The sequence below is a fragment of the Biomphalaria glabrata genome, chromosome 9 (genome assembly GCF_947242115.1).
Source record: "Biomphalaria glabrata chromosome 9, xgBioGlab47.1, whole genome shotgun sequence".
NCBI lineage: Eukaryota > Metazoa > Mollusca > Gastropoda > Planorbidae > Biomphalaria > Biomphalaria glabrata.
Genome location: NC_074719.1, coordinates 42,020,994 through 42,034,449, shown reverse-complemented (window position 1 = coordinate 42,034,449; position 13,456 = coordinate 42,020,994). Strand labels below are relative to the sequence as shown.

Here is a 13,456-nt window from a genome sequence, read left to right as displayed (position 1 = left end):
TGTGTGTGTGTGTGTGTGTGTCTGTCTGTCTGTCTGTCTGTCTGTCTGTCTGTCTGTCTGTCTGTCTGTGTATGTATGTATGTATGTATGTATGTGTGTGTGTGTGTGTGTGTGTGTGTGTGTGTGTGTGTGTGTGTGTGTATGTATGTATGTATGTATGTATGTGTGTGTGTGTGTGTGTGTGTGTGTGTGTGTGTGTGTGTGTCTGTCTGTCTGTCTGTCTGTCTGTCTGTCTCTGTCTGTCTGTCTGTCTGTCTGTCTCTGTCTGTCTGTCTGTCTGTCTATCTCTATCTATCTATCTATCTATCTCTATCTATCTATCTATCTATCTATCTATCGACCTGCGTATCGCCAAAGCCAGTGCATGCTATGGCAGACTGTCTAAAAATGTCTGGAACAGACGTGGTATCACCACAAATACAAAGCTAGGTATCTATCGAACCGTCATCCTCCCTGCATTGTTCTATGCCTCAGAAACGTGGACAGTGTACAGAAAACATACAAAGAAACTGAATCACTTCCAAATGACATGTCTAAGAAAAATACTGAATGTCAAATGGCAAGACAAAATACCAGATACTGAAGTCCTTCAAAGAGCGGGTCTGCAAAGCATCCATACCATCCTGATGCAGTCCCAGCTGCGATGGGCAGGACACGTCTGCAGAATGGAAGACCACCGCATCCCTAAACGAATCATGTATGGCCAACTAAGCGAAGGAAAGCGCTCACAAGGTGGTCAAAGAAAGCGCTTCAGGGACAACCTCAAAGCTTCTCTGAAGGCGTTCAGCACAGACCCAGCCACCTGGGAGACAGAGGCACATGACAGAGCATCATGGCGTCGCGCTGTGAAAACTGGCGCACAGGTTGCTGAGGAAAAGAGAACATCGCTGGCAGAAGAAAAACGCCAGAGAAGAAAAGCAAGGCCAATGACACTAGCTCCAGCTGGAATAACCTGCCCAGTGTGCGGCCGAACATTCCAGGCTCACATAGGTCTCACCAGCCACATGAGGAGGCATAGAACCCCAGTGCAAAGCCCTCAGCCCCCCTGGATGACAAAGTGGTCATCATCGAACCTCGATGGACGAAGTATATATATATATATATATATGACTCTTCTGTTTGTGTGTCTCATATATTTATGTATTAGTCAGTTAACTCTTTCTCACTTGCTTTCTCTCTCTGTCTCTCTTTCTCTCTCTCTCTGGCATTCACTCTCTCTTTCTCTCTATCTCTGTCTCTTCTATCTCTTTCTTATTCTCTGTCTTTCTATCTCTTTCTCTCTCTTTCTACTATTTATTTTCTTCTCTCTCTCTTTCTTTTTATTTCTTTCTATCTCTTTTTTCTCTCACTCTATTTTTTCATCTCTTTCTCTCTTTCTTTCTCTCTTTCTCTATCTCTCTTTCTCTCTCAATTTCTATTTTCCTCTTTCTCTTTCTCTCTGTATATTTATAACATTTCCCTAACTCCCTATCAAAGTAACAGTGTCTATTATTAGTGAGTATTGACCTGATCACGAATGGCGTGGGGGCGACATCTTGGTCACGGCTTGCAGACATTATGCTCACACTTACATTCCACACACACACACGCACACAAAAACACAACCGCACACACTTCTCTCTCACACACACACACACATCATAAGACAGATGCAGTGAGTTAGAACGCTATCGATCGGCCTACTCATGGGAATCGACAAAACAAATTTTACAATAACAATACCACAATTCAATGTTCGTGTTCCATTCATACTTTAAAAACCTATTTTGTATTCATAAATTTAATTAGAAAATAAGAGAATACTATCGCTTATTAGAAGTACAATGTTGTAATAGAAGCATTAAATAAAGCACAATATGTATCATTTTTCTGTCTCCGGTGGCCTCAATAGTTAGCTAGTATGTCTTTGCTATGAAATAATATCTCTATTACTATTATTATATTTTTAGGTTAATTACTTTTCAATTGTTTATGATTTAATACTTGTGAATTATGAGAACTTACAACAAAAAAAAAAAGCCCACAAAAGAGGCAAGAGGGCCCATAGAAGAGGCATATAAAACCCAAAAAAGAGGCAAAGAAAAGAGGCCTAAGGCCCAAGGATTTCTATGATGATAAAGCTAAAATTGAATAGCGCAAATTCTGAGGTTTCCTATTAAAAAAAAAAAAAGCACAATATGTACAATATTTAACTGCACTTTTACAAACATTGTTGCATCAAATACGAGAGAAGCTTCATAACATATCTTCATAGATCGTCGAAAGGATTGATGACAGAAAAGAATATAGCTGACCTCATGACCGAAACAGGTATCAGGGTTAGGGCATATAAATCCTCAAAATGGTCAAGTGGACCAAGCCTGACTTAAAAATGAGATGCTTATTATATAAACATTTTAAGAGGGTTAGTGTGAAATAATTTATTTAATAACTTATGTAGGAACAAACGTAAATATGTTGCTGCTGGAACAGCAGATTTTTTCTTTCTGAGATAAAGTCAATGGATTACAATGGCCTGGAGTGATACAACCTTGCAATCTTTGTACCTCAAACACAAACCAAAAAAAAAGAAGGTTTTCAAATAAATTTTGTACAATTAAAAAAAAAAGATTTCTCTCTCTCTCTCTCTTTCTATCTTTTTTTTCTCTTTCTCTCTCTATTTTTTCATCTATTTTTCTGTTTCTTTCTCTCTTTCTCTATCTCTCTCTCAATTTCTATCTGTTTTCCTCTTTCACACACTCTCTCTGTCTCTCTCTGTATATTTATAGCATTTCGCTCACTCTCTATCAAAGTATCTGTGTCTATTATTAGTGAGTATTGACCTGATCAGGAATGACGCTTGGGGCGACATCTTGGTCACGGCATGCAGACATTATGCTCACACTTACATTCCAGACACACACACACACGCACACAAAAGCACAACCGCACACACTTCTCACACACACACACACACCATAAGACAGATGCAGTGAGTTAGAACGCTATCGATCGGCCTACTCATGGGAATCGACAAAACAAATTGTAGGCCTACAATAACAATACCACAATTCAATTTTCAATTTTCCATTCATACTTTAAAAACCTATTTTGTATACATATTTTTTTATTAGAAAATAAGAGAATACGATCATTAATTTATTGCACACGAGGGACATTTCATCTTTTGTTAAAAGAGGTAAAGAAAAGAGGCCTAAGGCCCTAGGATTCCTATGATGATAAAGCCAAAACTGAATAGCGCAAATTCAGAGTTTTCCTTTTAAAACAAATGTACTGTAATATTAATTTGATATGCCTTACTATGAATTTGTTAAGCTTATTATCTTTGAATTTACCAAAGCCATGTAAAGTAAATAAATTGAAAAAAAAAAGATATTTATTTTGTACACAAGCTTCCCCGACAGTTTCACAATGACTGAGTAAGGATATTCACCAACCATAAAAACTTCTGTGTGTGCATGTGTCCCAGAACTGTTGGACTTTACTATTAAAGAAGGATATTGACCTTCAAAACTTCGGATATCATGCATTTCGTGTGAGATGTAAGCCCATGGGGGTTGTATGCGGACTTTCATGGGTCTAGGGCAGGAAAAGGGACAAGCAAATGAAATCAAGAAATATGAACAATTTCTGAACAAAGTTTTTACATTTGTTGTGATACCAAAAAATTTTTATTTTTTTTGCAATGTATCTTTTGAAAAATAAAGTGGAATAAATAATAAAAGGCTCACCGAAGACATAGCCATTATAATTATATTCGATTTTAAAAAAATCACAGTCCTTTTTTTAATTTGTAGTTGGTAGTTTTGTTGTGTTTAATTAGGAATCGATTTCGTCTTTATTTGTCTAACCCTTTTGATCATCAGCAAACTTTAAGTCTGGTATCGACACGCGTATCGATTTTGCAAGCTGAAATCGATCATCTGCGTAGCAGACGGTCAAGTCAAAGTTGACAGAAAATGTAAATCACGCAAACTTTCTTTCTGAGGGACGATACGTCGATATAGCGGTTAAGGCCCAAATCAAGAATCGTCTGGACCATAAAGGAAGCATCAGTCGGAGGGAAGGCTTGCTTCATTCTTTAACTATTCTAGCCGGAAGGCGGGGGAGGGCTTGACTTCAACTTGAATGGACTACAGCTCATAAAGATACAACCACTGCCACATAATACATTCATCAGCGTCTTAACTCTTTCTCTCCCCGTAATTATTTACCACATTCTGGTGGAATCAACGTTGGTATCGTCAGTTAGGAGAGAAAGAGTTAACAAGCACTGAAATAAAATGTGAGTTATTATTATTATTATTATTGTTTCTATTTTATTTTCATGATCTCATTCGGTTGCCAAGGAATCGTTTCACATAATTAAGAAATGAGTTGGTTGTTACCGGTCGTTGACTTGTAGCACCAAACTGCTGGTAGACAACTAAACCGATGTAGGTGTAATATATCTTAACTAATAAACTTGAAATGACCTGGTTAACTTCTATGTGAAAAAACTAAATATAACTTTATTTATAATATAGACAAAAGTCAACTTGTGATAAAATGAAATTGATGTAGTAAACTTTAGTAATAATATTTTTTAACGAAATCTAACTCACTGCAATAACACAACCTTTACGTCTCACGTTCCGGAGTTGTCAGTCCAAACTATTACCAAATGACGACATTACCACCTATTTTGCATCATTAAAAACCAATCGCTAACCTCTTTCCACCATCACGATAGAAAAAAACAACAACAACACACACTACATAACAGAGATGAAAGCCTGAAATTAGCTATGGTCGAAATCATTTCGCTCACACAGTTCCCCCACTCGCCATGCAGCTAGAGAAAAAAAAAATGGAAGGTGCCTGTACAGCCTGGGGTCAGCGGTGTCACAGGATCTGCCAGGATGGAAGAAAGGAGCGGTGGTGGCCATGTCGAAGTAAAAAAAAGCTATATTCTTGCATAAAAAGAGCAAGGTACATCAGTACTCTATTCCTGGCTACTTTCCTGATCATGCTAAACGTACTTTTGCTTACAAAGCTTGTAGCGACTCACTCTTTCAGTTTGAAACAATTTTCACGTACGTGATTTCTCCCTCTTACCGTCCTAAAGTCGATTTAATCATTAATTGCTCCTAACAAAATATGAATCAATTAATTAAAAATAACTAATTGATTGGTGGCGATTAATTAATTTATTTTGATATTAGTTAAGGGAAAATAAATCTTACAGTATTGATATATATGGCCATAGATAGACAGTTATTCTCTTTCTATAAGGCTTTTTAAAAAGTGTCTGTTTAAATATTTTGCTTGTTTTAAGTTTTTGAACCTGGAAATAAGTCTACAAAATTGCGTGTGTATGTGAGTGTGTGTGTGTGAGTGTGTGTGTGTGCTAAAGAGGGTAAAAACACAGATTTCTTTCATTTCGCCTTAGACGTGAGTTTAAGATTTATAGGGCTCATTTAATTTTTTAATTTGACGAAATGCCGCTCGTGGGGAAGTAGGGGGTTGTGAATAGTCCAGCAGCTGACCAGCATCCACCACTTAGTACTTCTACCTCGCATCTCCTCTTTCACTACACCTTTCTCTCCCCCCCCCCTCCACAAACACCGACACTCACCTGAACCAAATATTCAATGTTCATACCTCCCTCTTTCAACTTTGTTCATTGCGAACCCAACAGCTTCCCCCCCCCCTCCTCCTCCTTTACCCAAGCATCTTGTCTTAATCTTCCTCCCCCCCCCTACTTTAAAATCCCCCTTAGTCCCCCTAACATAGGTTCAATATAGGGGGCACACACAAGGGGAGAGAAGACAGACACCAGCTAAGCCCACGAGCTAGATCTAGTTCGCATCACGTTCTTACAGTTCTCTCCCTTATCTTTCAATAAGTTTCATTTCTAAATAAGGGAGAGAGAGAGAGAGAGGGAGAGAAAAAAAAAAGGTCGTCCTACTGGTTGCTTGTCCGCTTCGACATTTATCTGAAATACCATAACGCTGGTGGAGGACTATGGGTCCTCTGTTCAATGTGTCTCTATGTTTATGTACATCCACATAGATTGGTGTGTATACATACCGTGTGTTGCTTCTAAGATGTGTTTGGATATATTTTTCTGAAGTCATTAAGTGCCCTCAAGGATTGGGTGCTCAAAGAGGAGAAATCTCGTGTGTTCTGTTTGAAGGGAGATAATGACCGAAAGAAGTTACAAACATTTAACAAAGTTGCGTTTTCTTGGAGTGAGTAATATCATTAGACTAAACGGAAAACACCGATGAAGGGTGGAAAGTGTTAACTATTGCTGGTGACGAACTATTGTAGGTAATAATGGGTTTCATTTTATGTCTTAAAGAAATAATGACATCTTTGTACATGATCTGCTCTTGTTTTTAAAGGACATGGTAACTTCTTTCTTATTCCTTATTTTGTAAGGACATGGTAACTTCAGCTTTTGTCTTCTTTAGGTTTTAAGGACATGGTAACTTCAGCGTTTGTCTTCTTTAGGTTTTAAGGACATGGTAACTTCAGCGCTGTCTTCTTTAGGTTTTAAGAACATGGTAACTTCAACTTTTGTCTTCTTTAGGTTTTAAGAACATGGTAACTTCAGCGTTTGTCTTCTTTAGGTTTTAAGAACATGGTAACTTCAGCGTTTGTCTTCTTTAGGTTTTAAGAACATGGTAACTTCAGCGTTTGTCTTCTTTAGGTTTTAAGGACATGGTAACTTCAGCGTTTGTCTTCTTTAAGTTTTAAGGACATGGTAACTTCAGTCTCCTTTAGTAGGACATGAAAACTTAAACTTTTGTCCTTTTAAGTTTTTAAAGACATGCTAACTTCATCTTTTTAATCTTTTTTTAAGAACATGGTAACTTCATCTTTTGTCTTCTTTAGTTTTTAAGGACATTGCCACTTCATCTTTGTACAGAATCTGGGGTTATTGTAGTTGTGACGTGTTCTATTGTTATAGAATACATCTGTTGCTGACGCTAATGACTGCTCGATATATCGGACTTAATGTATACCACGTGACGGCTATTAACCGTGTGACACGACCGACTTTTCTTCAGTGACCAACCATCTTCGGGAACGGGGGCATAGCGGTAGGCCCACTGTTTACAAAATGCAGACGTGATGCAGTAATTGGACGACCGAAAAATACCCCCCTCCAGCCCAGCCCAGCCCAGGGGTGCTGTAAAGATGTTTGAGAACATGATCTTTACATTAATTTTTGCATCTTTTTCTTTTTTGTCAAATTTGGCCAGGGTTCAACTTATGTAAACTTTCTTAACTTTCCCTGCGCACTGATGATATGCAGGGTCGTAGCTAGGAATTTTGCCAACATCTGGGAGCCCGGGGGGGGAGGGGGGGCTTGACCTCTTTGGGGTCCTCTGCATTTTGCGTAATATTTAATATTTGATGTAAAAAAAACACTTCCGGGGGGATTTTCAAATTCTCCCAAACTACTCCCCCAAGCTACGCCACTGATGAAATGATTGATGAGATTTCGTAGCTGTACTCTATGAGAATGTATTTATTGACAGTAACTCTTTAAGTCTTGCTTCTCTCTCATTCTGTTCCTCTCTTTCTCTCTTGTCTCTTCTTATCTCCCTACCCCCACCCTCACCCTCTTTCCTACTCTCTATTTCTCTCCTATATTTTCTTCTTCTCTGTCCTTTTTACCTTCACCTATCCCTTAGTCTGTTGGACCGTTGGGGCACCATGCAAGATTCGCCGACCGTCTTTCTCCATTCGAGAGTGGTCGAGAGGCTAAGTGCGCTTGAACTTGGCTTGGCTTGGCTACCTAGAAGGGGGCTCGAGGTTCGACACCCGACTCGAGCAGAGTTGTGTTTACTTAGCGGCTAAAGGCAGCACGGAAAACCAACTCCTAGATACACACACACTGGTCCACAAATAAGATTGGACCAAAGCGCTCTGAGCATGCTATAAGCATGAAAGTAGCGCTACATAAATGCTATAAATATATTCCTCCCTGTCTTTTGCCTTAGTTAGAACCTGTTTCAATGCCAGGCCCGTCAATTCTTTTATGCCCTCTGTCCATTTCTCTTTATTTGTCTGTCTGTTTTTTTTTATACTCATTCCCTATCCCTGTCTCTTTATTGTATTCTGTCTTTCGTTTCGTCTTTCTGTTCGTTCATCTATTTTAATTTGTTTATTGTGTATCATGCTGTCACTTTAAAGAAACGGTCAAACTTTCTGTTCGTCCCGAAAATCTAGTTTAACTCTTTCTCTCCGTAATTATTTATCACATTCTGGTGGAATCAACGTTGTTATCGTCAGTTAGGAGAGAAAGGGTTAATAGGGACTCTCCAATCTCCACATCTACATAACACATGCGCCTTAGTGGGTGGCAGTTGAGCAGTTGTTTCAATCCCCGCGCTCTGATATGACACTCGCCCACTGCTTAAACGGCTACTGCACTGATGATGTGTAATAAAATAGTATGCTTCTTCATGTTTGTTTGTCTGTCCGTCTGTCGGCGCAACATGTCATCATCTGTCACATTTTGGCATATACCTGGTGTCACTCGAGACTCAACGCACCCATCAATTTTGGTCCGCTCTGGCCTTGCACTGTGCCAGCATAAATTAAATGTAAATATTCCGGTGTTGACAAATACATCTTGCTAATAATTCAAGTCTACAAGATGTGGGTGCTTTCGTTGAAAAATTCGTATTTGAATGCAATGGCAGCGATCATTGTATATGGGAGTTAATTGACTTGACTTAGTGCTAGTGACTTCCTGTGTAGCATAGGTCCGCAACAGTACTTCGCCATCGGACTATGTTCCGAGCAATTTCCTTCAGTTGCAGGACCACCGAAATAAATATTTGGGGTATGTGTGTGCCCCTTCACCCCCCCCCCCCAGATGCCAAAAAAAAAAAATATATCTTCGTGCACAGCAGCTTTATAAGAAAAAACATCCCCCCCCCACCTTTTTTGTTTTGTTTTGGGCACCGAAATAGCCTTAATCGACTTTATTATAAGGGTGTGCAGTTGCTAAGTGGTTAAGCGCTTGGCTTCCAGCCTGGGTTCGAATCTCGATGAAGACTCGAATTTTGAACTTCGGTATTTTTAGGGTACCCCGGAGTCCACTCAATTCTACATGGCTTTAGTTAGGGAAAGTAAAGGCGATTCGTCTTTGTGCTGGCCACATGACATCCTGCTCGTTAACGATTGGTCAAAGAAACAGATGACCTAAGCATCATCTGCCCTATAGGCCGCATCGTCTGAAAGGTGAAATTTTTCCTTTTTATTGTCATTAACCTAAGTACAAGAGAAAGAATGATTTGAAGTTAAGGAAGAATAATTTGTTGGACATGGTGTGGTCTTTGTTAAGCCACTTCTAAGCATTAACTTATTTCAACGAGTTGACATTGTATTTTATTTTTTCATCAGAGCATGTTTGAAAGGCAATGGTGAGCACTTTCATCAACTCCTACTCACACCTCCATACATCTGATACCCTGCGTTCTGGGTTTTTTTTTTACTCGTCCTGACCAATCAATTAGAACAAGTGCTCACCCCCATCTCCTCCTTGGGTTTTTTTTTTTGTTCGCACTTGTTACTTAATATTGATCCCAGCTCTAATGACTCGGTGACATGGTCTCATTGTGTCTCCATCGACTCCCTGATAATGAAGTACCCGTCTCACCCAGCTATACAAATCTAACTTTCTCTCTCTTTCTCTCTCTCTCTCTCTCTGTCTGTCAGTCTGTCTGTCTGTCTCTCTGTCTGTCTCTCTCTCTGTCTGTTTGTCTGTCTGTCTCTCTCTCTGTCTGTTTGTCTGTCTGTCTGTCTCTCTCTCTCTGTCTGTCTGTCTCTCTCTCTGTCTATCTGTTTGTCTGTCTGTCTGTCTCTCTCTCTGTCTATCTGTTTGTCTGTCTGTCTGTCTGTCTGTTCCTCAATCCCCTTCTTATTCTCTCCATGTCTCGTTCTTTGTATCTCTCTCTCTGTGTCTGTCTGTCAGTCTGTCTGTCTGTCTCTCTCTCTGTCTATCTGTCTGTTTGTCTGTCTGTCTGTCTGTTCCTCAATCCCCTTCTTATTCTCTCCATGTCTCGTTCTTTGTATCTCTTTCTCTCCCCCCTCTCTCTCTCTGACTCTCGTCTTTTTCTTTTTATTTTACTCTGTCTCACTGTGTGTTTATATCCTCTTTCTTTTCTCTCTCTCTCTCTCTCTCTCTCTTCCTCTCTCCTCCCAGTCTCTGTATCTTTCTCCTCTGTGTTGCTGACGGCCGTTGACTTGTAGCACCAAACTGCTGGGAGACAACTAAACCGCTGTAGTCGTATTATATTTTAACTTGTAAAGCTTGAAGTCAATCGAATAACCTCTTTTGTGAACAATACTAATTATAACATTTGTTACAATATCAACAAAAAATCAACTTGAAATAAATCTAGTAGACTTAAATAATAATATAAAACGGTATTTTGAATACAATCTAACTCACTACAAAAACACGTCTTTTTAGTTTGGAGTTCGGCTGTCGTCTGTCCTACACAAGACAGCTGACGACAATGCCACTTATCTTGCATCAGTCACACTACATAGCCACCAACCAATCGTTAACCTTTTTCCATCACCATAGAAACACACACACACACAACACACAGCATACACCTTCTTTATCCATCTTTCTGTATCTCTTCTTTTTCTTTCTATCAGAGGCGGAAACAAATCCTCAGATGGTATATCGAGAGGCTCCTTCTTTCTTGTTTTACTTTTCAGGTGACATTAATGCCCCATGCTGCTGCATTTGTTTTGATAAGGTGCACACTGTAGGCTGGATTATTGTCATTAAAATACATTGTTTTCTTCTATTTCCGGCGCCCTCTTTTTATTCCCCGCCTGACAAGCACCCTAAATCCCCGCCACTGCTGTCGTAGGACACTGCTCCTCGCCACTCAGCCACAGCGCCAATCAAGTCTTAAACATTCCCCTGCCCCTCTCAGTCAGCTCCCGGCCAAACCCCAGGCCAATACCAGGTTATATTGCTGATGTAGTCAACATCGATTAGGCAGTTCGAATTACTTCTACCCCGCCCCCCCCCCCCTCGCCAACTTAATCATTGTTCTTCCATCCATCCGATTGTCTCATTAGAGAAGTCCTTGGCATTGATTGTATCTCCATTTTGTTTTCCTGTTTTGTTGACTCGCCATCATGTTCTACTGTTAGTAATGCACATAATGACATGCTCTAAAACAAGTAATGCTATCTCTCCTTCCTCAATACTTCGATTACTAGCGAGCGGTTAATGGGTGGTCACGATATGAATGTCCTCAATCGACCAGGACGGTATCGATTCTAGTTGTAAAAGATTGATAATTAGTTCCTTCACAGAGTAGGTACTAACATTGAAACTTGTGGCTTAGAGTTTTAGTGACATGATGTATACCAATTGGTTGTAAGTCTCTTTTGTTGGCTTAAATGCAAAGAGCAACTAAAGAATGTTACAATTTGTCTTGTAAGTAAGATCTCTTGTAACGTTTGTTGTAAATTTGTAAAGTCTGTTGTAAGGTCTGTTATAAAATCTGCTGTTAGTTCTGTTGTAAGTTGTTTTTTTTTTTTTTTTTTTTTTTGTAATGTCTTTTGTAAAGTCTGCTGTAAGGACTGTTGTGAAATCTGTTGTAAGGACTGTTGTAAAGTCTGTTGTAAGGTCTACTGTAAGATGTATATTAAAGTCATTTGTAAGTTGTTGTTTTTTAATGTAATGCCTGTTATAATGTCTGTTGTAAGGGGGGCGGGAAATTAGGTGACTTTTTTTTCTTTTATTAATAAATCAAAATTCTATGGGCATAAACAGATGAGTTCCAAAACCATCCCTGAAAATAAATAACATATACGCCTTTAGTTTCATCACTTCTGTAAATGTGAATAGTTTCCTATTACTATTCTATTTTTATATTATACTATTGTATATAACCTAACCTGTTTGTACTATACTATTGTATATAACCTAACCTGTTTGTACTATACTACTGTACAAAAAATAACCTGTTTGAAATCTGGCACCTCCATAGTATTCTGTAACTTTCTGTTACGTTCTTACTGCAAATAAATTGGTATTAAAATTCAGCACAATAGGAAAAGTCTGACCGATTTCATGCAGAGCTGTACCCGGTGTTACATCGCCATTATTACAAACTTACTGTTCGTCTGGTGCAGTGATATATATACATTGTCTCCCCTTTTTTTTTTGCTTGTTACACCCAATGATTCGCTCCCCTGGAACTCTATTCAGACGCGGTCCGAAATGACCAGGGTGACTGTAATAAATAGAATCTGTTGGGTGGCTGGTGTCCTGGAAACTGGCGCAGATTAATCTTCAAGACGATGTTTTGTCCGGTACCTTATTGTTATCGTGAAAGAAAGCGTGCGAGGGATGGACAATGGTCAGTTGATTTCGGTCAGATAGTGTGGCTTTGTACCATATAAGCTCTTAAAAAAATCAAGTCAGTAAGTAGACCCTTATTTTGACGCGTCAGATCGAAACCATTCGTTATAAAAGGCCTCAACATTGACCTGCAACGTCACAACATGTGGGCAGTTTAGACCAATAGCATGTTGCCACGTCTTACAGACCTGTGACGTCTAAACTTCAGGTCGTGACGTTGCAGGTCAAGTGTTCAGGCCTTCTATAACGATTGGTCTAAACTGCCCACAGGTCGTGACGTTGCAGGTCAAGTGTTCAGGCCTTCTATAACGATTGGTCTAAACTGCCCACAGGTCGTGACGTGGCAGGTCAAGTGTTCAGGCCTTCTATAACGATTGGTCTAGGTCAGATCTGGCAGTGCGAGAATTGGCTTAAGTAGACTGGGCAGTACGATAATCAGATTCTTTACAGTGAACAGGAAGGCCAACTGGGTCTGTGTAGTCACGTGACTTAAAATGCAGCACTCATCCTTAATCTTATAATCCAAGTCCAACCCTTGAATAATTATACACTACAGAAAGACCTGAAGTTTTAAAAAATAAGATTAGGCCTACCCATTGTTCATTAAGGTAAAAAAAAAAAAAAAAGGATTTCTTTAACTTACGAATAGAAACTGCTTGTCGGATATATATATTGGAGATTCTTTGAGGCAACATGGTGTAGATCGAGACAAATCATTATAGTAGTCCTCGACACTTTACCTCCGACGTCGCAACCTGTGGGCAGTGGAGACCATTAGCTAGTAGCCACGTCGTATAGACCTGTGACGTGGCAACTAGCTTTTGGTCTCCACTGCCCATAGGTTGTGACGTTGCAGTCCAGTGTTCAGGCCTTCTATGATGATAGGTACCCGCACCCACGCATACTATTTTTTAAATTAATGGGATTGTTAATTATTCTTTGAGCCTCTTGTATTTCCACTACTCATTTGTCAATGATGTGGCTCGCAGAGATTTACATATGACGTAACAGAGAAATAGAGAAAAAAAAACTCAATGACGTCATTAGGAAGAA

The 13,456-nt window shown here is 39.4% G+C and overlaps 1 protein-coding gene across 2 annotated transcripts in view; it reads left to right on the top strand.

Moving 5' to 3' along the window:
* Window positions 1–5,932: 5,932 nt before the first annotated feature.
* LOC106071799 (uncharacterized) overlaps window positions 5,933–13,456 on the top strand; it is a 46,997-nt gene continuing 39,473 nt past the window's right edge. Inside the window, exon 1 of one of the 2 annotated variants that reach the window (XM_056041967.1) lies at window positions 5,933–6,311. The gene's annotated coding sequence lies outside the window, so the exon portion shown is untranslated. Of the gene's footprint in view, window positions 6,316–13,456 lie in introns of both variants that reach the window. The other variant, XM_056041965.1, reaches the window with a different exon arrangement.